Raw genomic sequence first — 22,489 nt, forward strand, 5'->3', positions numbered from 1 at the left:
CAGTGTTGTAGCATCAAGGCAAGGCAACGCTTGCTCTTCAATCTACACTATTAAACCAAAGCAAAGTTTCCACATTCAGTAGATCCTGATATTCCTGCATGGTTTCACCCACTGATGTACACCTGAAACAGCGATATATTTTGTTAAAGAGTGCCTGGCTCTTTGCATTTTGGTGGTGCAGGTATAGAATTTAACATACAATGATTTAGTGGTAGAATCTTGTGGTTTAGTGGTAGAATTCTCGCCTGCCATGAGGGAGGCATGGATCTGAAAAGGGAATAAACACCACCCAATGTTGTGCTCAAAGCAAATGACTCTTAGATTTGGAGTCTTATTCGCTATTGACTCAGATAGCTAGGCTTTTTTACAGTGTTATGGCATCATGGCAAGGCAAGTATTGCCCTTCAATTTATAAAACCAAAGCAAGGTTTCCACATTTAGTAGATCCTGAGATTCCTGCTTGGTTTCACACACTGATGTACACCTCTTTTAAGTTTCAAATAAAACACGTTTGGTTGTGTAGTGACAGAGATCTCGCCTGTAGAATTCTGGGAAAAAACACCGCCCAACGTGGGGCTCGAACCCACGACCCTGAGATTAAGAGTCTCATGCTCTACCGACTGAGCTAGCCAGGCTTGGTTACTGTGATGTGACAAAAAGGCCACTCAAGCCAAGGAGTGCCCTACAAGCTATTAAAGTAGATCTAGGCTACCACATTCAGTACACTGAGATGCATGCTTGGTTTCACACATTGAGGAAAATGGGTAAGTAACCTTGAAGTAAAATGTGAATCATTGGTTGTTCAGTGGTAGAATTCTCGCCTGCCACGCGGGAGCCCCGGGCTCGATTCCCGGCCAATGCAGTACTCAAGTTTTACTGAAATTATGGTATATTTTGTTAAAGAGTGGCTGGCTCTTTGCATTTTGGTGGTGCAGGTATAGAATTCCACATACAATAAATTAATGGTAGAATCTTGTGGTTTAGTGGTAGAATTCCCACCTGCCAAGAGAGAGGTCTGGATCTGAAAAGGGAATAAACACCAAACAAATGTTGTACTAAAAGCATATGACTCTTAGCTTGGGAGTTTTATTTCTATTGACTAAGCTGGCCAGGCTTTGTTACAGTGTTGTAGCATCAAGGCAAGGCAACGCTTGCTCTTCAATCTACACTATTAAACCAAAGCAAAGTTTCCACATTCAGTAGATCCTGATATTCCTGCATGGTTTCACCCACTGATGTACACCTGAAACAGCGATATATTTTGTTAAAGAGTGCCTGGCTCTTTGCATTTTGGTGGTGCAGGTATAGAATTTAACATACAATGATTTAGTGGTAGAATCTTGTGGTTTAGTGGTAGAATTCTCGCCTGCCATGAGGGAGGCATGGATCTGAAAAGGGAATAAACACCACCCAATGTTGTGCTCAAAGCAAATGACTCTTAGATTTGGAGTCTTATTCGCTATTGACTCAGATAGCTAGGCTTTTTTACAGTGTTATGGCATCATGGCAAGGCAAGGATTGCCCTTCAATTTATAAAACCAAAGCAAGGTTTCCACATTTAGTAGATCCTGAGATTCCTGCTTGGTTTCACACACTGATGTACACCTCTTTTAAGTTTCAAATAAAACACGTTTGGTTGTGTAGTGACAGAGATCTCGCCTGTAGAATTCTGGGAAAAAACACCGCCCAACGTGGGGCTCGAACCCACGACCCTGAGATTAAGAGTCTCATGCTCTACCGACTGAGCTAGCCAGGCTTGGTTACTGTGATGTGACAAAAAGGCCACTCAAGCCAAGGAGTGCCCTACAAGCTATTAAAGTAGATCTAGGCTACCACATTCAGTACACTGAGATGCATGCTTGGTTTCACACATTGAGGAAAATGGGTAAGTAACCTTGAAGTAAAATGTGAATCATTGGTTGTTCAGTGGTAGAATTCTCGCCTGCCACGCGGGAGGCCCGGGCTCGATTCCCGGCCAATGCAGTACTCAAGTTTTACTGAAATTATGGTATATTTTGTTAAAGAGTGGCTGGCTCTTTGCATTTTGGTGGTGCAGGTATAGAATTCCACATACAATAAATTAATGGTAGAATCTTGTGGTTTAGTGGTAGAATTCCCACCTGCCAAGAGAGAGGTCTGGATCTGAAAAGGGAATAAACACCAAACAAATGTTGTACTAAAAGCATATGACTCTTAGCTTGGGAGTTTTATTTCTATTGACTAAGCTGGCCAGGCTTTGTTACAGTGTTGTAGCATCAAGGCAAGGCAACGCTTGCTCTTCAATCTACACTATTAAACCAAAGCAAAGTTTCCACATTTAGTAGATCCTGATATTCCAGCATGGTTTCACCCACTGATGTACACCTGAAACAGCGATATATTTTGTTAAAGAGTGCCTGGCTCTTTGCATTTTGGTGGTGCAGGTATAGAATTTAACATACAATGATTTAGTGGTAGAATCTTGTGGTTTAGTGGTAGAATTCTCGCCTGCCATGAGGGAGGCATGGATCTGAAAAGGGAATAAACACCACCCAATGTTGTGCTCAAAGCAAATGACTCTTAGATTTGGAGTCTTATTCGCTATTGACTCAGATAGCTAGGCTTTTTTACAGTGTTATGGCATCATGGCAAGGCAAGGATTGCCCTTCAATTTATAAAACCAAAGCAAGGTTTCCACATTTAGTAGATCCTGAGATTCCTGCTTGGTTTCACACACTGATGTACACCTCTTTTAAGTTTCAAATAAAACACGTTTGGTTGTGTAGTGACAGAGATCTCGCCTGTAGAATTCTGGGAAAAAACACCACCCAACGTGGGGCTCGAACCCACGAACATGAGATTAAGAGTCTCATGCTCTACCGACTGAGCTAGCCAGGCTTGGTTACTGTGATGTGACAAAAAGGCCACTCAAGCCAAGGAGTGCCCTACAAGCTATTAAAGTAGATCTAGGCTACCACATTCAGTACACTGAGATGCATGCTTGGTTTCACACATTGAGGAAAATGGGTAAGTAACCTTGAAGTAAAACGTGAAGCATTGGTTGTTCAGTGGTAGAATTCTCGCCTGCCAAGCGGGAGGCCCGGGTTCGGTTCCCGGCCAATGCAGTACTCAAGTTTTACTGAAATTATGGTATATTTTGTTAAAGAGTGTCTGGCTCTTTGCTTTTTGGTGGTGCAGGTATAGAATTCCACATACAATAAATTAATGTTAGAATCTTGTGGTTTAGTGGTAGAATTCCCACCTGCCAAGAGAGAGGTCTGGATCTGAAAAGGGAATAAACACCAAACAAATGTTGTACTAAAAGCATATGACTCTTAGCTTGGGAGTTTTATTTCTATTGACTAAACTGGCCAGGCTTTGTTACAGTGTTGCAAGGAAAGGGTGGAGAAGGGCCCGCACAGCTGGATTAATTGTAGTTAATTAATCAAATTTTGTTGTAACCAACATAGAAACCACATGGTCATGAATACTGGTGGTTATTTGGTTGGTGGTGCGCCCAGCGTTCAGTAGCAATAACTGAGGGTGGGTTGGTTTTGTTTGCAAGATGCAAAACAAAAGAAAGCAAACGCTTTTTGGGCGCACTCTTTAGAAAAATGTAAAGTTAATTTATTTAAAACATAACTTTTATTATGGACTTGTTAAAATAAGACTGCATGGCGCATAAATACAATAAACATCGTTCTGCATGTGCAATTCGTTTAATTTTTTGTTGTGTGGTACTTTTGGATAATAAATAATATATCATATATCAATAATATGAAAAAGATAGCCACACATATAATTTGTCATTAATTGCGTATAGTCATCAAAGGTATAGTAACCTGAGTGATCAAAGGTGGCAAAAATGAGTTATTGGTCCCCAACTGTGAAACAGATGGGGTTTCCGTGACCCCACGTTACTAGGTAAATCTATTCAATAATTGCTGCCTAAATTGGCAAATAAACTGAAACAATTGCTGCCAAGGTTGGCAAGAAATTATAAGAAAAAGCAGTAGGCGGCTCCTGTGCTTTCAGTCAGTTGACTTGGATACCTAAAACAAAATACCACACCTGGACTTCTCCAGGGGTCACCCACCTGGATACTGCCCTGGCCCTTCACTGCTTGGCTTCCAAGTTCGAGATGGGTTTGGGCACTCCAGTGAGGTATGGTGGTACACTCGTTACGAGTTGGGTCACGACCCGACAGCTCAGGTTAACTGCTAAATATCCCCATTAATTGTGGATACTGGGCCCAAAAAGTTGGGGCAGAAAATTATGTAATTTGTTAGATATAGGTATATAGATATATAATTCTCACACCAATGATCATAAGAGCTTAAGCATGCACTTAGAAATTCAATAGCTGGCAGCTGGTGATGGATTGAAACATAATTGGATACAATATCTGAGAGAATAAAGGATTGTTATGTAACACCTGAATTATTGAGGTAGTCCCATATTAACAGGTTTTAACAATGCTTTAAAGTCAATTGGTGGTTTTAACAACAATGTATCATTGTATAAGATTGTTGCTCATAAAGATGCTGTGTGCCTGGTTGATGGAATAACTTGGTCTCAGCTGTATACAGTACAAAGAAACCGCAGATGATGACCTCTAACACAACTTAAACAATGATTTATAGCCTTTCAACAATGTTTCTTTACACGAGGAGATTGCTCCAAGAGATGCAGTGTGCCTCGCTGTTTGAATAATTAGGTCACAACTGTATATATTATAAAGGAATAGCAAAAAGTTAGTTGATGGCAATTATCCACAGAAATGGCATATATACAAGAATATTAAGTTTTGCTCCTCCGGAGGAAATAAATGATTAAACACAGTACTGTTAGCTGGTACCCTATAGGTTTAAAACGTGGCAGGCGTTTATATTACCTGGTGTTCTGGAGCAACAAATATAATGTGACAAAGATGGCAGAGATTATAATTGTGGAGTATACCACAGATTGTGGCAACTCCAGTACCTGATCCTTGTGGTGTACGGGGAGAGCTGGCTGCTCTGATGCTGTGCGTTGTCCTCAGCCGGCAATTGGCTGGGCGAGTGACACAGTCCGTCCGGGTGTAGGGAGTGCGGACTCTGATGCGGCTGATGATGAGGTCACTGGCCGCCGAGTGGCGCGGCTAGCGTGAGGGAGCCGATCCGTCGGTGGAATGACAGCGGGAACTGGCAGTAGGCTCGGGGGGTGGTGAGGGAGCACAGGTCCGTCTCTGACTGCTAAATAGTAACGTGGGGCGCTGGGTAGGGACACGTGTTTCGCCTCCGTTGGCTTCTTCATGCAGCGCCATCTTGTTTAAGGGCAACTGCCCTTTATTCAGTTTCCTGACCAATTGTTGAGCAGTAACCTTTGATTGACCGTTTGTGGAGCCAATAGCTCATGATGAGTATTACTGAGTGTCAATTCTCAGCTGTTTAATATTGCTTTTGCTAGGTTTTAATGTTAGAAGACTGATAGTTGCTGTAAATATAAGTGGAATTGGTAATGATGTGCTGAAATGTACAGCAAGAACTGTTGATAGTAACACTTTGGTGATTAATTTTGTTAAATTTTAATTTTTAATTTTTTTATATTTTTATAGTTGTTTTTGTTGAAGAAAAAGTTTTTAGTTTTATATTTGAATATTTATAAATTTTTAATTTTTTTAATTTTTTATTTTTTAATTTTTTAACTTAGTATTTTGTTATTTTTTATTTATTTGTTATTTTTGTTTTTATTTAAAGTAATTTCTTGAAGGTATTGGTTTGCTGTTAGTTATAATTATACCTTTTGGGTTGTTGTTGTTCTGATTGATTATTCCTTCTTGGAGAAAGGAAAGGAAGTGAACTTTGAAACAGGGGTCTATAAAGTCTATGATTGGGCAGGTTATACCAGAGACCTTGATGGGTGGTATATACATGAGACCAACTTGGGGGGGGCACAAAAAGAGAGGGGGAAAGAGAGAGAGAGACCCATATAAACCGGTTAGGTAATGAGGGACCTGGAAGGGCCTGGATCTATGGTAGATTAGGGGTGGCTTGGGGATACAAAAGATTGGATTATTACCCTGTTTAGGGCTGCTGTGGTAGTACCAGTGTTGTGCCACCCGTTTGAAAGTGTTGAGGTGAACGGTGATCGTGCTGGCTTGCCACATTGGTGGCTGCCGTGAAGCTGTGAATTAATGACTTGAAAATAATAAATAATAGATACAGTAGTTGAAAGTATGCAAGATACCAAAAAGTGAGGTGAAAGTTGATGCACTTGTGATGGGGACCTTGTGGGTCTAAGGTGCATGTAAAATAAGAGGGGATAAACCCAGGAATGATTAGACTGTGAACTGCAATCGATATACTGTGAAAAAACCGTGAAAATTCACACAAAAAAGGGAAATAGAGTGTGGAACATAGTGATGTGGATAGGATGATGTGATTGTTAGGTGAGGTATGTGACGCCTTTGGGTGTGATGAATGAATTGGATGATTAAATAATGGTTTGAGGAAGGCCTGTCCTTAATGGCCTTGATTATTGAGGTTATTGATGAAGGTTAAATTGTTACTTGAGAAAGGATCCATATTTAATGTCCTCATTTAGACCATGTGGGGCTAGTGATCCCAGGCGAAAGATCCATTTACTTTCTTTTTGGAGTAATATTACATTAAGGTCTCCTCCTCTTTGACCCAGATGAATCTGTTCCAGACCACAAATTGAAAATCCCTTGGGTTTTCCATTATGAGCTCGATAAAAATGTCTGGCCACTGTAGTTAATTGTTTCATCTTCTGAATATCGGTGGGGGCATTTCGGATATTACCCAAATGCTCTAACGCTCTCAACTTCAACATCCGTGAGGTCATTCCTACATATCGCATGTTGCATTCGCATGTGATGCAATATATTACATTTTTGCTTTTGCAATTAAAGTAATCGTTGATAGGAATGGTCTGGTCATGTTTGTCCACTATCTCTTTGGTCTTCTTGATATATTGACATATCTTGCAGTTGCCACATGGATAGCTCCCTTTGGGTAAAGTGGTTCTAGACTTCTCTCTTGTAAGATGGCTCCGTACAAGTTGGTCTTTGAGGTTTGGGGCCCGCCTCCAGCTCATGTCTACCTTTGGTTTCAACTTGGCTGCCAAATCACCATCACTCATGATGATGGGCCAATGTTTTTGGATAATGTCTTTTATTTGTCGCCATTGAGAACAGAAGTTACCAACAAATCTGATGGTGTTGTCTGTGGTTTTCGACGGGGATTGTGCGTTCTGGAATAAGATTCTTGACCGGTCCGTTGTATGGATACATTGTTGTGCTTTTTTGATGGACCTGTTAGAATATCCTCTAATCTTCAGCCTCTCCGCCAGATCTTTACTTTTGGATTTATACACTTCATCGCTTGAACAGTTTCTTCTCAATCTTAAATACTCACCCTTTGGTATGTTAGTAATCGTGGGTGGGAAGTGAGCGCTGGATTGGTGTAACAAAGTGTTCGTAGCCGTGGTTTTCCTGAAGAGCTCTGTCTCAATTTTGTTATCTTGTCCTCTGTAGATTCTCAAATCCAGGAATGTAATGCTTGATTGATTATGTTCGTATGTTAATTTCAAGTTTAATGAGTTGTTATTCAAGTTATCCACAAACTGAGTCAGTTGTTGTTCAGAGCCCTTCCAGATCAGGAGGATATCGTCTATGTATCTCATCCAAGTAGTGATGCTACTTTCATAGACGGAATTGCTGTCATTGAACACGTGTTCACGTTCCCACCATCCAAGGAAGAGGTTTGCATAGGTTGGGGCACAGGCTGCGCCCATAGCAGTGCCTCTTCCTTGGATGTAGTATCGACTGTTGAAGATAAAATAATTTTTCTTGAGGACAAAATCCAGTAATTCTAGGAGGAAGAGGTGGAAGTCATCTGTTTCTTCCATTTCCAGGAAAAATTTAACCGCTTGGATACCCAGATCATGTTTTATACTGGTGTATAGTGCCTCGACATCCATACTCACCAAGTACTCATCCTCCTCCAGGTATATTTCATTAAGTTTTCTCAACACATCAGCTGTATCTTGTGTGTATGATGGTAGTGAGAGTACATGTTTCCTTAAACTCATTAAACTTGAAATTAACATACGAACATAATCAATCAAGCATTACATTCCTGGATTTGAGAATCTACAGAGGACAAGATAACAAAATTGAGACAGAGCTCTTCAGGAAAACCACGGCTACGAACACTTTGTTACACCAATCCAGCGCTCACTTCCCACCCACGATTACTAACATACCAAAGGGTGAGTATTTAAGATTGAGAAGAAACTGTTCAAGCGATGAAGTGTATAAATCCAAAAGTAAAGATCTGGCGGAGAGGCTGAAGATTAGAGGATATTCTAACAGGTCCATCAAAAAAGCACAACAATGTATCCATACAACGGACCGGTCAAGAATCTTATTCCAGAACGCACAATCCCCGTCGAAAACCACAGACAACACCATCAGATTTGTTGGTAACTTCTGTTCTCAATGGCGACAAATAAAAGACATTATCCAAAAACATTGGCCCATCATCATGAGTGATGGTGATTTGGCAGCCAAGTTGAAACCAAAGGTAGACATGAGCTGGAGGCGGGCCCCAAACCTCAAAGACCAACTTGTACGGAGCCATCTTACAAGAGAGAAGTCTAGAACCACTTTACCCAAAGGGAGCTATCCATGTGGCAACTGCAAGATATGTCAATATATCAAGAAGACCAATGAGATAGTGGACAAACATGACCAGACCATTCCTATCAACGATTACTTTAATTGCAAAAGCAAAAATGTAATATATTGCATCACATGCGAATGCAACATGCGATATGTAGGAATGACCTCACGGATGTTGAAGTTGAGAGCGTTAGAGCATTTGGGTAATATCCGAAATGCCCCCACCGATATTCAGAAGATGAAACAATTAACTACAGTGGCCAGACATTTTTATCGAGCTCATAATGGAAAACCCAAGGGATTTTCAATTTGTGGTCTGGAACAGATTCATCTGGGTCAAAGAGGAGGAGACCTTAATGTAATATTACTCCAAAAAGAAAGTAAATGGATCTTTCGCCTGGGATCACTAGCCCCACATGGTCTAAATGAGGACATTAAATATGGATCCTTTCTCAAGTAACAATTTAACCTTCATCAATAACCTCAATAATCAAGGCCATTAAGGACAGGCCTTCCTCAAACCATTATTTAATCATCCAATTCATTCATCACACCCAAAGGCGTCACATACCTCACCTAACAATCACATCATCCTATCCACATCACTATGTTCCACACTCTATTTCCCTTTTTGTGTGAATTTTCACGGTTTTTTCACAGTATATCGATTGCAGTTCACAGTCTAATCATTCCTGGGTTTATCCCCTCTTATTTTACATGCACCTTAGACCCACAAGGTCCCCATCACAAGTGCATCAACTTTCACCTCACTTTTTGGTATCTTGCATACTTTCAACTACTGTATCTATTATTTATTATTTTCAAGTCATTAATTCACAGCTTCACGGCAGCCACCAATGTGGCAAGCCAGCACGATCACCGTTCACCTCAACACTTTCAAACGGGTGGCACAACACTGGTACTACCACAGCAGCCCTAAACAGGGTAATAATCCAATCTTTTGTATCCCCAAGCCACCCCTAATCTACCATAGATCCAGGCCCTTCCAGGTCCCTCATTACCTAACCGGTTTATATGGGTCTCTCTCTCTCTTTCCCCCTCTCTTTTTGTGCCCCCCCCCAAGTTGGTCTCATGTATATACCACCCATCAAGGTCTCTGGTATAACCTGCCCAATCATAGACTTTATAGACCCCTGTTTCAAAGTTCACTTCCTTTCCTTTCTCCAAGAAGGAATAATCAATCAGAACAACAACAACCCAAAAGGTATAATTATAACTAACAGCAAACCAATACCTTCAAGAAATTACTTTAAATAAAAACAAAAATAACAAATAAATAAAAAATAACAAAATACTAAGTTAAAAAATTAAAAAATAAAAAATTAAAAAAATTAAAAATTTATAAATATTCAAATATAAAACTAAAAACTTTTTCTTCAACAAAAACAACTATAAAAATATAAAAAAATAAAAAATTAAAATTTAACAAAATTAATCACCAAAGTGTTACTATCAACAGTTCTTGCTGTACATTTCAGCACATCATTACCAATTCCACTTATATTTACAGCAACTATCAGTCTTCTAACATTAAAACCTAGCAAAAGCAATATTAAACAGCTGAGAATTGACACTCAGTAATACTCATCATGAGCTATTGGCTCCACAAACGGTCAATCAAAGGTTACTGCTCAACAATTGGTCAGGAAACTGAATAAAGGGCAGTTGCCCTTAAACAAGATGGCGCTGCATGAAGAAGCCAACGGAGGCGAAACACGTGTCCCTACCCAGCGCCCCACGTTACTATTTAGCAGTCAGAGACGGACCTGTGCTCCCTCACCACCCCCCGAGCCTACTGCCAGTTCCCGCTGTCATTCCACCGACGGATCGGCTCCCTCACGCTAGCCGCGCCACTCGGCGGCCAGTGACCTCATCATCAGCCGCATCAGAGTCCGCACTCCCTACACCCGGACGGACTGTGTCACTCGCCCAGCCAATTGCCGGCTGAGGACAACGCACAGCATCAGAGCAGCCAGCTCTCCCCGTACACCACAAGGATCAGGTACTGGAGTTGCCACAATCTGTGGTATACTCCACAATTATAATCTCTGCCATCTTTGTCACATTATATTTGTTGCTCCAGAACACCAGGTAATATAAACGCCTGCCACGTTTTAAACCTATAGGGTACCAGCTAACAGTACTGTGTTTAATCATTTATTTCCTCCGGAGGAGCAAAACTTAATATTCTTGTATATATGCCATTTCTGTGGATAATTGCCATCAACTAACTTTTTGCTATTCCTTTATAATATATACAGTTGTGACCTAATTATTCAAACAGCGAGGCACACTGCATCTCTTGGAGCAATCTCCTCGTGTAAAGAAACATTGTTGAAAGGCTATAAATCATTGTTTAAGTTGTGTTAGAGGTCATCATCTGCGGTTTCTTTGTACTGTATACAGCTGAGACCAAGTTATTCCATCAACCAGGCACACAGCATCTTTATGAGCAACAATCTTATACAATGATACATTGTTGTTAAAACCACCAATTGACTTTAAAGCATTGTTAAAACCTGTTAATATGGGACTACCTCAATAATTAAGGTGTTACATAACAATCCTTTATTCTCTCAGATATTGTATCCAATTATGTTTCAATCCATCACCAGCTGCCAGCTATTGAATTTCTAAGTGCATGCTTAAGCTCTTATGATCATTGGTGTGAGAATTATATATCTATATACCTATATCTAACAAATTACATAATTTTCTGCCCCAACTTTTTGGGCCCAGTATCCACAATTAATGGGGATATTTAGCAGTTAACCTGAGCTGTCGGGTCGTGACCCAACTCGTAACGAGTGTACCACCATACCTCACTGGAGTGCCCAAACCCATCTCGAACTTGGAAGCCAAGCAGTGAAGGGCCAGGGCAGTATCCAGGTGGGTGACCCCTGGAGAAGTCCAGGTGTGGTATTTTGTTTTAGGTATCCAAGTCAACTGACTGACAGCACAGGAGCCGCCTACTGCTTTTTCTTATAATTTCTTGCCAACCTTGGCAGCAATTGTTTCAGTTTATTTGCCAATTTAGGCAGCAATTATTGAATAGATTTACCTAGTAACGTGGGGTCACGGAAACCCCATCTGTTTCACAGTTGGGGACCAATAACTCATTTTTGCCACCTTTGATCACTCAGGTTACTATACCTTTGATGACTATACGCAATTAATGACAAATTATATGTGTGGCTATCTTTTTCATATTATTGATATATGATATATTATTTATTATCCAAAAGTACCACTCAACAAAAAATTAAACGAATTGCACATGCAGAACGATGTTTATTGTATTTATGCGCCATGCAGTCTTATTTTAACAAGTCCATAATAAAAGTTATGTTTTAAATAAATTAACTTTACATTTTTCTAAAGAGTGCGCCCAAAAAGCGTTTGCTTTCTTTTGTTTTGCATCTTGCAAACAAAACCAACCCACCCTCAGTTTTTGTTACAGTGTTGTAGCATCAAGGCAAGGCAACTTGATCTTGCTCTTCAATCTACACTATTAAACCAAAGCAAAGTTTCCACATTCAGTAGATCCTGAAATTCCTGCATGGTTTCACCCACTGATGTACACCTGAAACAGCGATATATTTTGTTAAAGAGTGCCTGGCTCTTTGCATTTTGGTGGTGCAGGTATAGAATTTAACATACAATGATTTAGTGGTAGAATCTTGTGGTTTAGTGGTAGAATTCTCGCCTGCCATGAGGGAGGCATGGATCTGAAAAGGGAATAAACACCACCCAATGTTGTGCTCAAAGCAAATGACTCTTAGATTTGGAGTCTTATTCGCTATTGACTCAGATAGCTAGGCTTTTTTACAGTGTTATGGCATCATGGCAAGGCAAGGATTGCCCTTCAATTTATAAAACCAAAGCAAGGTTTCCACATTTAGTAGATCCTGAGATTCCTGCTTGGTTTCACACACTGATGTACACCTCTTTTAAGTTTCAAATAAAACACGTTTGGTTGTGTAGTGACAGAGATCTCGCCTGTAGAATTCTGGGAAAAAACACCGCCCAACGTGGGGCTCGAACCCACGACCCTGAGATTAAGAGTCTCATGCTCTACCGACTGAGCTAGCCAGGCTTGGTTACTGTTGTGTGACAAAAAGGCCACTCAAGCCAAGGAGTGCCCTACAAGCTATTAAAGTAGATCTAGGCTACCACATTCAGTACACTGAGATGCATGCTTGGTTTCACAAATTGAGGAAAATTCGTAAGTAACCGTGAAGTAAAATGTGAAACATTGGTTGTTCAGTGGTAGAATTCTCGCCTGCCACGCGGGAGGCCCGGGTTCGATTCGCGGCCAATGCAGTACTCAAGTTTTACTGAAATTATGGTATATTTTGTTAAAGAGTGTCTGGCTCTTTGCTTTTTGGTGGTGCAGGTATAGAATTCCACATACAATAAATTAATGGTAGAATCTTGTGGTTTAGTGGTAGAATTCCCACCTGCCAAGAGAGAGGTCTGGATCTGAAAAGGGAATAAACACCAAACAAATGTTGTACTAAAAGCATATGACTCTTAGCTTGGGAGTTTTATTTCTATTGACTAAGCTGGCCAGGCTTTGTTACAGTGTTGTAGCATCAAGGAAAGGCAACGCTTGCTCTTCAATCTACACTACTAAACCAAAGCAAAGTTTCCACGTTCAGTAGATCCTGATATTCCTGCATGGTTTCACCCACTGATGTACACCTGAAACAGCGATATATTTTGTTAAATAGTGCATGGCTCTTTGCATTTTGGTGGTGCAGGCATAGAATTCAACATACAATGATTTAGTGGTAGAATCTTGTGGTTTAGTGGTAGAATTCTCGCCTGCCATGAGGGAGGCATGGATCTGAAAAGGGAATAAACACCACCCAATGTTGTGCTCAAAGCAAATGACTCTTAGATTTGGAGTCTTATTCGCTATTGACTCAGATAGCTAGGCTTTTTTACAGTGTTATGGCATCATGGCAAGGCAAGGATTGCCCTTCAATCTATAAAACCAAAGCAAGGTTTCCACATTTAGTAGATCCTGAGATTCCTGCTTGGTTTCACACACTGATGTACACCTCTTTTAAGTTTCAAATAAAACAAGTTTGGTTGTGTAGTGACAGAGATCTCGCCTGTAGAATTCTGGGAAAAAACACCGCCCAATGTGGGGCTCGAACCCATGACCCTGAGATTAAGAGTCTCATGCTCTACCGACTGAGCTAGCCAGGCTTGGTTACTGTGATTTGACAAAAAGGCCACTCAAGCCAAGGAGTGCAATACAAGCTAATAAAGTAGATCTAGGCTACCACATTCAGTACACTGAGATGCATGCTTGGTTTCACACATTGAGGAAAATGGGTAAGTAACCGCGAAGTAAAATGTGAAGCATTGGTTGTTCAGTGGTAGAATTCTCGCCTGCCACGCGGGAGGCCCGGGTTCGATTCCCGGCCAATGCAGTACTCAGGTTTTACTGAAATTATGGTATATTTTGTTAAAGAGTGTCTGGCTCTTTGCATTTTGGTGGTGCAGGTATAGAATTCCACATACAATAAATTAATGTTAGAATCTTGTGGTTTAGTGGTAGAATTCCCACCTGCCAAGAGAGAGGTCTGGATCTGAAAAGGGAATAAACACCAAACAAATGTTGTACTAAAAGCATATGACTCTTAGCTTGGGAGTTTTATTTCTATTGACTAAGCTGGCCAGGCTTTGTTACAGTGTTGTAGCATCAAGGCAAGGCAACGCTTGCTCTTCAATCTACACTATTAAACCAAAGCAAAGTTTCCACATTCAGTAGATCCTGATATTCCTGCATGGTTTTACCCACTGATGTACACCTGAAACAGCGATATATTTTGTTAAAGAGTGCCTGGCTCTTTGCATTTTGGTGGTGCAGGTATAGAATTTAACATACAATGATTTAGTGGTAGAATCTTGTGGTTTAGTGGTAGAATTCTCGCCTGCCATGAGGGAGGCATGGATCTGAAAAGGGAATAAACACCACCCAATGTTGTGCTCAAAGCAAATGACTCTTAGATTTGGAGTCTTATTCGCTATTGACTCAGATAGCTAGGCTTTTTTACAGTGTTATGGCATCATGGCAAGGCAAGGATTGCCCTTCAATTTATAAAACCAAAGCAAGGTTTCCACATTTAGTAGCTCCTTAGATTCGTGCTTGGTTTCACACACTGATGTACACCTCTTTTAAGTTTCAAATAAAACACGTTTGGTTGTGTAGTGACAGAGATCTCGCCTGTAGAATTCTGGGAAAAAAGACCGCCCAACGTGGGGCTCGAACCCACGACCCTGAGATTAAGAGTCTCATGCTCTACCGACTGAGCTAGCCAGGCTTGGTTACTGTTGTGTGACAAAAAGGCCACTCAAGCCAAGGAGTGCCCTACAAGCTATTAAAGTAGATCTAGGCTACAACATTCAGTACACTGAGATGCATGCTTGGTTTCACAAATTGAGGAAAATGGGTAAGTAACCGTGAAGTAAAATGTGAAGCATTGGTTGTTCAGTGGTAGAATTCTCGCCTGCCACGCGGGAGGCCCGGGTTCGATTCCCGGCCAATGCAGTACTCAAGTTTTACTGAAATTATGGTATATTTTGTTAAAGAGTGTCTGGCTCTTTGCTTTTTGGTAGTGCAGGTATAGAATTCCACATACAATAAATTAATGTTAGAATCTTGTGGTTTAGTGGTAGAATTCCCACCTGCCAAGAGAGAGGTCTGGATCTGAAAAGGGAATAAACACCAAACAAATGTTGTACTAAAAGCATATGACTCTTAGCTTGGGAGTTTTATTTCTATTGACTAAGCTGGCCAGGCTTTGTTACAGTGTTGTAGCATCAAGGCAAGGCAACGCTTGCTCTTCAATCTACACTACTAAACCAAAGCAAAGTTTCCACATTCAGTAGATCCTGATATTCCTGCATGGTTTCACCCACTGATGTACACCTGAAACAGCGATATATTTTGTTAAATAGTGCATGGCTCTTTGCATTTTGGTGGTGCAGGCATAGAATTCAACATACAATGATTTAGTGGTAGAATCTTGTGGTTTAGTGGTAGAATTCTCGCCTGCCATGAGGGAGGCATGGATCTGAAAAGGGAATAAACACCACCCAATGTTGTGCTCAAAGCAAATGACTCTTAGATTTGGAGTCTTATTCGCTATTGACTCAGATAGCTAGGCTTTTTTACAGTGTTATGGCATCATGGCAAGGCAAGGATTGCCTTTCAATCTATAAAACCAAAGCACGGTTTCCACATTTAGTAGATCCTGAGATTCCTGCTTGGTTTCACACACTGATGTACACCTCTTTTAAGTTTCAAATAAAACACGTTTGGTTGTGTAGTGACAGAGATCTCGCCTGTAGAATTCTGGGAAAAAACACCGCCCAACGTGGGGCTCGAACCCATGACCCTGAGATTAAGAGTCTCATGCTCTACCGACTGAGCTAGCCAGGCTTGGTTACTGTGATTTGACAAAAAGGCCACTCAAGCCAAGGAGTGCAATACAAGCTATTAAAGTAGATCTAGGCTACCACATTCAGTACACTGAGATGCATGCTTGGTTTCACACATTGAGGAAAATGGGTAAGTAACCGTGAAGTAAAATGTGAAGCATTGGTTGTTCAGTGGTAGAATTCTCGCCTGCCACGCGGGAGGCCCGGGTTCGATTCCCGGCCAATGCAGTACTCAAGTTTAACTGAAATTATGGTATATTTTGTTAAAGAGTGTCTGGCTCTTTGCATTTTGGTGGTGCAAGTATAGAATTCCACATACAATAAATTAATGGTAGAATCTTGTGGTTTAGTGGTAGAATTTCCACCTGCCAAGAGAGAGGTCTGGATCTGAAAAGGGAATAAACACCAAACAAATGTTGTACTAAAAGCATATGACTCTTAGCTTGGGAGTTTTATTTCTATTGACTAAGCTGGCCAGGCTTTGTTACAGTGTTGTAGCATCAAGGCAAGGCAACGCTTGCTCTTCAATCTACACTATTAAACCAAAGCAAAGTTTCCACATTCAGTAGATCCTGATATTCCTGCATGGTTTCACCCACTGATGTACACCTGAAACAGCGATATATTTTGTTAAAGAGTGCCTGGCTCTTTGCATTTTGGTGGTGCAGGTATAGAATTTAACATACAATGATTTAGTGGTAGAATCTTGTGGTTTAGTGGTAGAATTCTCACCTGCCATGAGGGAGGCATGGATCTGAAAAGGGAATAAACACCACCCAATGTTGTGCTCAAAGCAAATGACTCTTAGATTTGGAGTCTTATTCGCTATTGACTCAGATAGCTAGGCTTTTTTACAGTGTTATGGCATCATGGCAAGGCAAGGATTGCCCTTCAATTTATAAAACCAAAGCAAGGTTTCCACATTTAGTAGATCCTGAGATTCCTGCTTGGTTTCACACACTGATGTACACCTCTTTTAAGTTTCAAATAAAACACGTTTGGTTGTGTAGTGACAGAGATCTCGCCTGTAGAATTCTGGGAAAAAACACCGCCTAACGTGGGGCTCGAACCCACGACCCTGAGATTAAGAGTCTCATGCTCTACCGACTGAGCTAGCCAGGCTTGGTTACTGTGATGTGACAAAAAGGCCACTCAAGCCAAGGAGTGCCCTACAAGCTATTAAAGTAGATCTAGGCTACCACATTCAGTACACTGAGATGCATGCTTGGTTTCACACATTGAGGAAAATGGGTAAGTAACCGTGAAGTAAAATGTGAAGCATTGGTTGTTCAGTGGTAGAATTCTCGCCTGCCACGCGGGAGGCCCGGGTTCGATTCCCGGCCAATGCAGTACTCAAGTTTTACTGAAATTATGGTATATTTTGTTAAAGAGTGCCTGGCTCTTTGCATTTTGGTGGTGCAGGTATAGAATTCCACATACAATAAATTAATGGTAGAATCTTGTGGTTTAGTGGTAGAATTCCCACCTGCCAAGAGAGAGGTCTGGATCTGAAAAGGGAATAAACACCAAACAAATGTTGTACTAAAAGCATATGACTCTTAGCTTGGGAGTTTTATTTCTATTGACTAAGCTGGCCAGGCTTTGTTACAGTGTTGTAGCATCAAGGCAAGGCAACGCTTGCTCTTCAATCTACACTATTAAACCAAAGCAAAGTTTCCACATTCAGTAGATCCTGATATTCCTGCATGGTTTCACCCACTGATGTACACCTGAAACAGCGATATATTTTGTTAAAGAGTGCCTGGCTCTTTGCATTTTGGTGGTGCAGGTATAGAATTTAACATACAATGATTTAGTGGTAGAATCTTGTTGTTTAGTGGTAGAATTCTCGCCTGCCATGAGGGAGGCATGGATCTGAAAAGGGAATAAACACCACCCAATGTTGTGCTCAAAGCAAATGACTCTTAGATTTGGAGTCTTATTCGCTATTGACTCAGATAGCTAGGCTTTTTCACAGTGTTATGGCATCATGGCAAGGCAAGGATTGCCCTTCAATTTATAAAACCAAAGCAAGGTTTCCACATTTAGTAGATCCTGAGATTCCTGCTTGGTTTCACACACTGATGTACACCTCTTTTAAGTTTCAAATAAAACACGTTTGGTTGTGTAGTGACAGAGATCTCGCCTGTAGAATTCTGGGAAAAAACACCGCCCAACGTGGGGCTCGAACCCACGACCCTGAGATTAAGAGTCTCATGCTCTACCGACTGAGCTAGCCAGGCTTGGTTACTGTGATGTGACAAAAAGGCCACTCAAGCCAAGGAGTACCCTACAAGCTATTAAAGTAGATCTAGGCTACCACATTCAGTACACTGAGATGCATGCTTGGTTTCACACATTGAGGAAAATGGGTAAGTAACCGTGAAGTAAAATGTGAAGCATTGGTTGTTCAGTGGTAGAATTCTCGCCTGCCACGCGGGAGGCCCGGGTTCGATTCCCGGCCTATGCAGTACTCAAGTTTTACTGAAATTATGGTATATTTTGTTAAAGAGTGCCTGGCTCTTTGCATTTTGGTGGTGCAGGTATAGAATTCCACATACAATAAATTAATGGTAGAATCTTGTGGTTTAGTGGTAGAATTCCCACCTGCCAAGAGAGAGGTCTGGATCTGAAAAGGGAATAAACACCAAACAAATGTTGTACTAAAAGCATATGACTCTTAGCTTAGGAGTTTTATTTCTATTGACTAAGCTGGCCAGGCTTTGTTACAGTGTTGTAGCATCAAGGCAAGGCAACGCTTGCTCTTCAATCTACACTATTAAACCAAAGCAAAGTTTCCACATTCAGTAGATCCTGATATTCCTGCATGGTTTCACCCACTGATGTACACCTGAAACAGCGATATATTTTGTTAAAGAGTGCCTGGCTCTTTGCATTTTGGTGGTGCAGGTATAGAATTTAACATACAATGATTTAGTGGTAGAATCTTGTTGTTTAGTGGTAGAATTCTCGCCTGCCATGAGGGAGGCATGGATCTGAAAAGGGAATAAACACCACCCAATGTTGTGCTCAAAGCAAATGACTCTTAGATTTGGAGTCTTATTCGCTATTGACTCAGATAGCTAGGCTTTTTCACAGTGTTATGGCATCATGGCAAGGCAAGGATTGCCCTTCAATTTATAAAACCAAAGCAAGGTTTCCACATTTAGTAGATCCTGAGATTCCTGCTTGGTTTCACACACTGATGTACACCTCTTTTAAGTTTCAAATAAAACACGTTTGGTTGTGTAGTGACAGAGATCTCGCCTGTAGAATTCTGGGAAAAAACACCGCCCAACGTGGTGCTCGAACCCACGACCCTGAGATTAAGAGTCTCATGCTCTACCGACTGAGCTAGCCAGGCTTGGTTACTGTGATGTGACAAAAAGGCCACTCAAGCCAAGGAGTGCCCTACAAGCTATTAAAGTAGATCTAGGCTACCACATTCAGTACACTGAGATGCATGCTTGGTTTCACACATTGAGGAAAATGGGTAAGTAACCGTGAAGTAAAATGTGAAGCATTGGTTGTTCAGTGGTAGAATTCTCGCCTGCCACGCGGGAGGCCCGGGTTCGATTCCCGGCCAATGCAGTACTCAAGTTTTACTGAAATTATGGTATATTTTGTTAAAGAGTGCCTGGCTCTTTGCATTTTGGTGGTGCAGGTATAGAATTCCACATACAATAAATTAATGGTAGAATCTTGTGGTTTAGTGGTAGAATTCCCACCTGCCAAGAGAGAGGTCTGGATCTGAAAAGGGAATAAACACCAAACAAATGTTGTACTAAAAGCATATGACTCTTAGCTTGGGAGTTTTATTTCTATTGACTAAGCTGGCCAGGCGTTGTTACAGTGTTGTAGCATCAAGGCAAGGCAACGCTTGCTCTTCAATCTACACTATTAAACCAAAGCAAAGTTTCCACATTCAGTAGATCCTGAAATTCCTGCATGGTTTCACCCACTGATGTACACCTGAAACAGCGATATATTTTGTTAAAGAGTGCCTGGCTCTTTGCATTTTGGTGGTGCAGGTATAGAATTTAACATACAATGATTTAGTGGTAGAATCTTGTGGTTTAGTGGTAGAATTCTCGCCTGCCATGAGGGAGGCATGGATCTGAAAAGGGAATAAACACCACCCAATGTTGTGCTCAAAGCAAATGACTCTTAGATTTGGAGTCTTATTCGCTATTGACTCAGATAGCTAGGCTTTTTTACAGTGTTATGGCATCATGGCAAGGCAAGGATTGCCCTTCAATTTATAAAACCAAAGCAAGGTTTCCACATTTAGTAGATCCTGAGATTCCTGCTTGGTTTCACACACTGATGTACACCTCTTTTAAGTTTCAAATAAAACACGTTTGGTTGTGTAGTGACAGAGATCTCGCCTGTAGAATTCTGGGAAAAAACACCGCCCAACGTGGGGCTTGAACCCACGACCCTGAGATTAAGAGTCTCATGCTCTACCGACTGAGCTAGCCAGGCTTGGTTACTGTGATGTGACAAAAAGGCCACTCAAGCCAAGGAGTGCCCTACAAGCTATTAAAGTAGATCTAGGCTACCACATTCAGTACACTGAGATGCATGCTTGGTTTCACACATTGAGGAAAATGGGTAAGTAACCGTGAAGTAAAATGTGAAGCATTGGTTGTTCAGTGGTAGAATTCTCGCCTGCCACGCGGGAGGCCCGGGTTCGATTCCCGGCCAATGCAGTACTCAAGTTTTACTAAAATTATGGTATATTTTGTTAAAGAGTGCCTGGCTCTTTGCATTTTGGTGGTGCAGGTATAGAATTCCACATACAATAAATTAATGGTAGAATCTTGTGGTTTAGTGGTAGAATTCCCACCTGCCAAGAGAGAGGTCTGGATCTGAAAAGGGAATAAACACCAAACAAATGTTGTACTAAAAGCATATGACTCTTAGCTTGGGAGTTTTATTTCTATTGACTAAGCTGGCCAGGCTTTGTTACAGTGTTGTAGCATCAAGGCAAGGCAACGCTTGCTCTTCAATCTACACTATTAAACCAAAGCAGTTTCCACATTCAGTAGATCCTGAAATTCCTGCATGGTTTCACCCACTGATGTACACCTGAAACAGCGATATATTTTGTTAAAGAGTGCCTGGCTCTTTGCATTTTGGTGGTGCAGGTATAGAATTTAACATACAATGATTTAGTGGTAGAATCTTGTGGTTTAGTGGTAGAATTCTCGCCTGCCATGAGGGAGGCATGGATCTGAAAAGGGAATAAACACCACCCAATGTTGTGCTCAAAGCAAATGACTCTTAGATTTGGAGTCTTATTCGCTATTGACTCAGATAGCTAGGCTTTTTTACAGTGTTATGGCATCATGGCAAGGCAAGGATTGCCCTTCAATTTATAAAACCAAAGCAAGGTTTCCACATTTAGTAGATCCTGAGATTCCTGCTTGGTTTCACACACTGATGTACACCTCTTTTAAGTTTCAAATAAAACACGTTTGGTTGTGTAGTGACAGAGATCTCTCCTGTAGAATTCTGGGAAAAAACACCACCCAACGTGGGGCTCGAAATCACGACCCTGAGATTAAGAGTCTCATGCTCTACCGACTGAGCTAGCCAGGCTTGGTTACTGTTGTGTGACAAAAAGGCCACTCAAGCCATGGAGTGCCCTACAAGCTATTAAAGTAGATCTAGGCTACCACATTCAGCACACTGAGATGCATGCTTGGTTTCACAAATTGAGGAAAATGGGTAAGTAACCGTGAAGTAAAATGTGAAACATTGGTTGTTCAGTGGTAGAATTCTCGCATGCCACACGGGAGGCCCGGGTTCGATTCCCGGCCAATGCAGTACTCAAGTTTTACTGAAATTATGGTATATTTTGTTAAAGAGTGTCTGGCTCTTTGCTTTTTGGTGGTGCAGGTATAGAATTCCACATACAATAAATTAATGGTAGAATCTTGTGGTTTAGTGGTAGAATTCCCACCTGCCAAGAGAGAGGTCTGGATCTGAAAAGGGAATAAACACCAAACAAATGTTGTACTAAAAGCATATGACTCTTAGCTTGGGAGTTTTATTTCTATTGACTAAGCTGGCCAGGCTTTGTTACAGTGTTGTAGCATCAAGGCAAGGCAACGCTTGCTCTTCAATCTACACTATTAAACCAAAGCAAAGTTTCCACATTCAGTAGATCCTGATATTCCTGCATGGTTTCACCCACTGATGTACACCTGAAACAGCGATATATTTTGTTAAAGAGTGCCTGGCTCTTTGCATTTTGGTGGTGCAGGTATAGAATTTAACATACAATGATTTAGTGGTAGAATCTTGTGGTTTAGTGGTAGAATTCTCGCCTGCCATGAG

The 22,489-nt window shown here is 41.1% G+C and overlaps 12 non-coding genes and 2 pseudogenes across 12 annotated transcripts; 7 read left to right on the top strand and 7 right to left on the bottom strand.

Annotated features, from left to right (window-relative positions):
- Positions 1–562: 562 nt before the first annotated feature.
- On the bottom strand, positions 563–635 carry TRNAK-CUU (transfer RNA lysine (anticodon CUU)). The gene has a single exon. It is a non-coding gene; the product is annotated as a tRNA-Lys (tRNA).
- A 1,048-nt stretch (positions 636–1,683) lies between these two features.
- On the bottom strand, positions 1,684–1,756 carry TRNAK-CUU (transfer RNA lysine (anticodon CUU)). Its single transcript has one exon. It is a non-coding gene; the product is annotated as a tRNA-Lys (tRNA).
- Positions 1,757–4,038: 2,282 nt separating this feature from the next.
- Positions 4,039–4,157, bottom strand: LOC146066235 (5S ribosomal RNA; annotated as a pseudogene).
- A 7,336-nt stretch (positions 4,158–11,493) lies between these two features.
- On the top strand, positions 11,494–11,612 carry LOC146064959 (5S ribosomal RNA; annotated as a pseudogene).
- Positions 11,613–12,709: 1,097 nt separating this feature from the next.
- On the bottom strand, positions 12,710–12,782 carry TRNAK-CUU (transfer RNA lysine (anticodon CUU)). Its single transcript has one exon. It is a non-coding gene; the product is annotated as a tRNA-Lys (tRNA).
- Positions 12,783–14,059: 1,277 nt separating this feature from the next.
- TRNAG-GCC (transfer RNA glycine (anticodon GCC)) lies at positions 14,060–14,130 on the top strand. Its single transcript has one exon. It is a non-coding gene; the product is annotated as a tRNA-Gly (tRNA).
- Positions 14,131–14,951: 821 nt separating this feature from the next.
- On the bottom strand, positions 14,952–15,024 carry TRNAK-CUU (transfer RNA lysine (anticodon CUU)). Its single transcript has one exon. It is a non-coding gene; the product is annotated as a tRNA-Lys (tRNA).
- Positions 15,025–15,180: 156 nt separating this feature from the next.
- Positions 15,181–15,251, top strand: TRNAG-GCC (transfer RNA glycine (anticodon GCC)). Its single transcript has one exon. It is a non-coding gene; the product is annotated as a tRNA-Gly (tRNA).
- A 1,050-nt stretch (positions 15,252–16,301) lies between these two features.
- TRNAG-GCC (transfer RNA glycine (anticodon GCC)) lies at positions 16,302–16,372 on the top strand. The gene has a single exon. It is a non-coding gene; the product is annotated as a tRNA-Gly (tRNA).
- Positions 16,373–17,193: 821 nt separating this feature from the next.
- TRNAK-CUU (transfer RNA lysine (anticodon CUU)) lies at positions 17,194–17,266 on the bottom strand. The gene has a single exon. It is a non-coding gene; the product is annotated as a tRNA-Lys (tRNA).
- Positions 17,267–17,422: 156 nt separating this feature from the next.
- On the top strand, positions 17,423–17,493 carry TRNAG-GCC (transfer RNA glycine (anticodon GCC)). The gene has a single exon. It is a non-coding gene; the product is annotated as a tRNA-Gly (tRNA).
- An 821-nt stretch (positions 17,494–18,314) lies between these two features.
- Positions 18,315–18,387, bottom strand: TRNAK-CUU (transfer RNA lysine (anticodon CUU)). The gene has a single exon. It is a non-coding gene; the product is annotated as a tRNA-Lys (tRNA).
- Positions 18,388–19,664: 1,277 nt separating this feature from the next.
- Positions 19,665–19,735, top strand: TRNAG-GCC (transfer RNA glycine (anticodon GCC)). Its single transcript has one exon. It is a non-coding gene; the product is annotated as a tRNA-Gly (tRNA).
- Positions 19,736–20,785: 1,050 nt separating this feature from the next.
- On the top strand, positions 20,786–20,856 carry TRNAG-GCC (transfer RNA glycine (anticodon GCC)). The gene has a single exon. It is a non-coding gene; the product is annotated as a tRNA-Gly (tRNA).
- The last annotated feature ends 1,633 nt before the right edge of the window (positions 20,857–22,489 follow it).

The sequence above is a fragment of the Crinia signifera genome, chromosome 3 (genome assembly GCF_055691185.1).
Source record: "Crinia signifera chromosome 3, ASM5569118v1, whole genome shotgun sequence".
Taxonomy (NCBI): domain Eukaryota; kingdom Metazoa; phylum Chordata; class Amphibia; order Anura; family Myobatrachidae; genus Crinia; species Crinia signifera.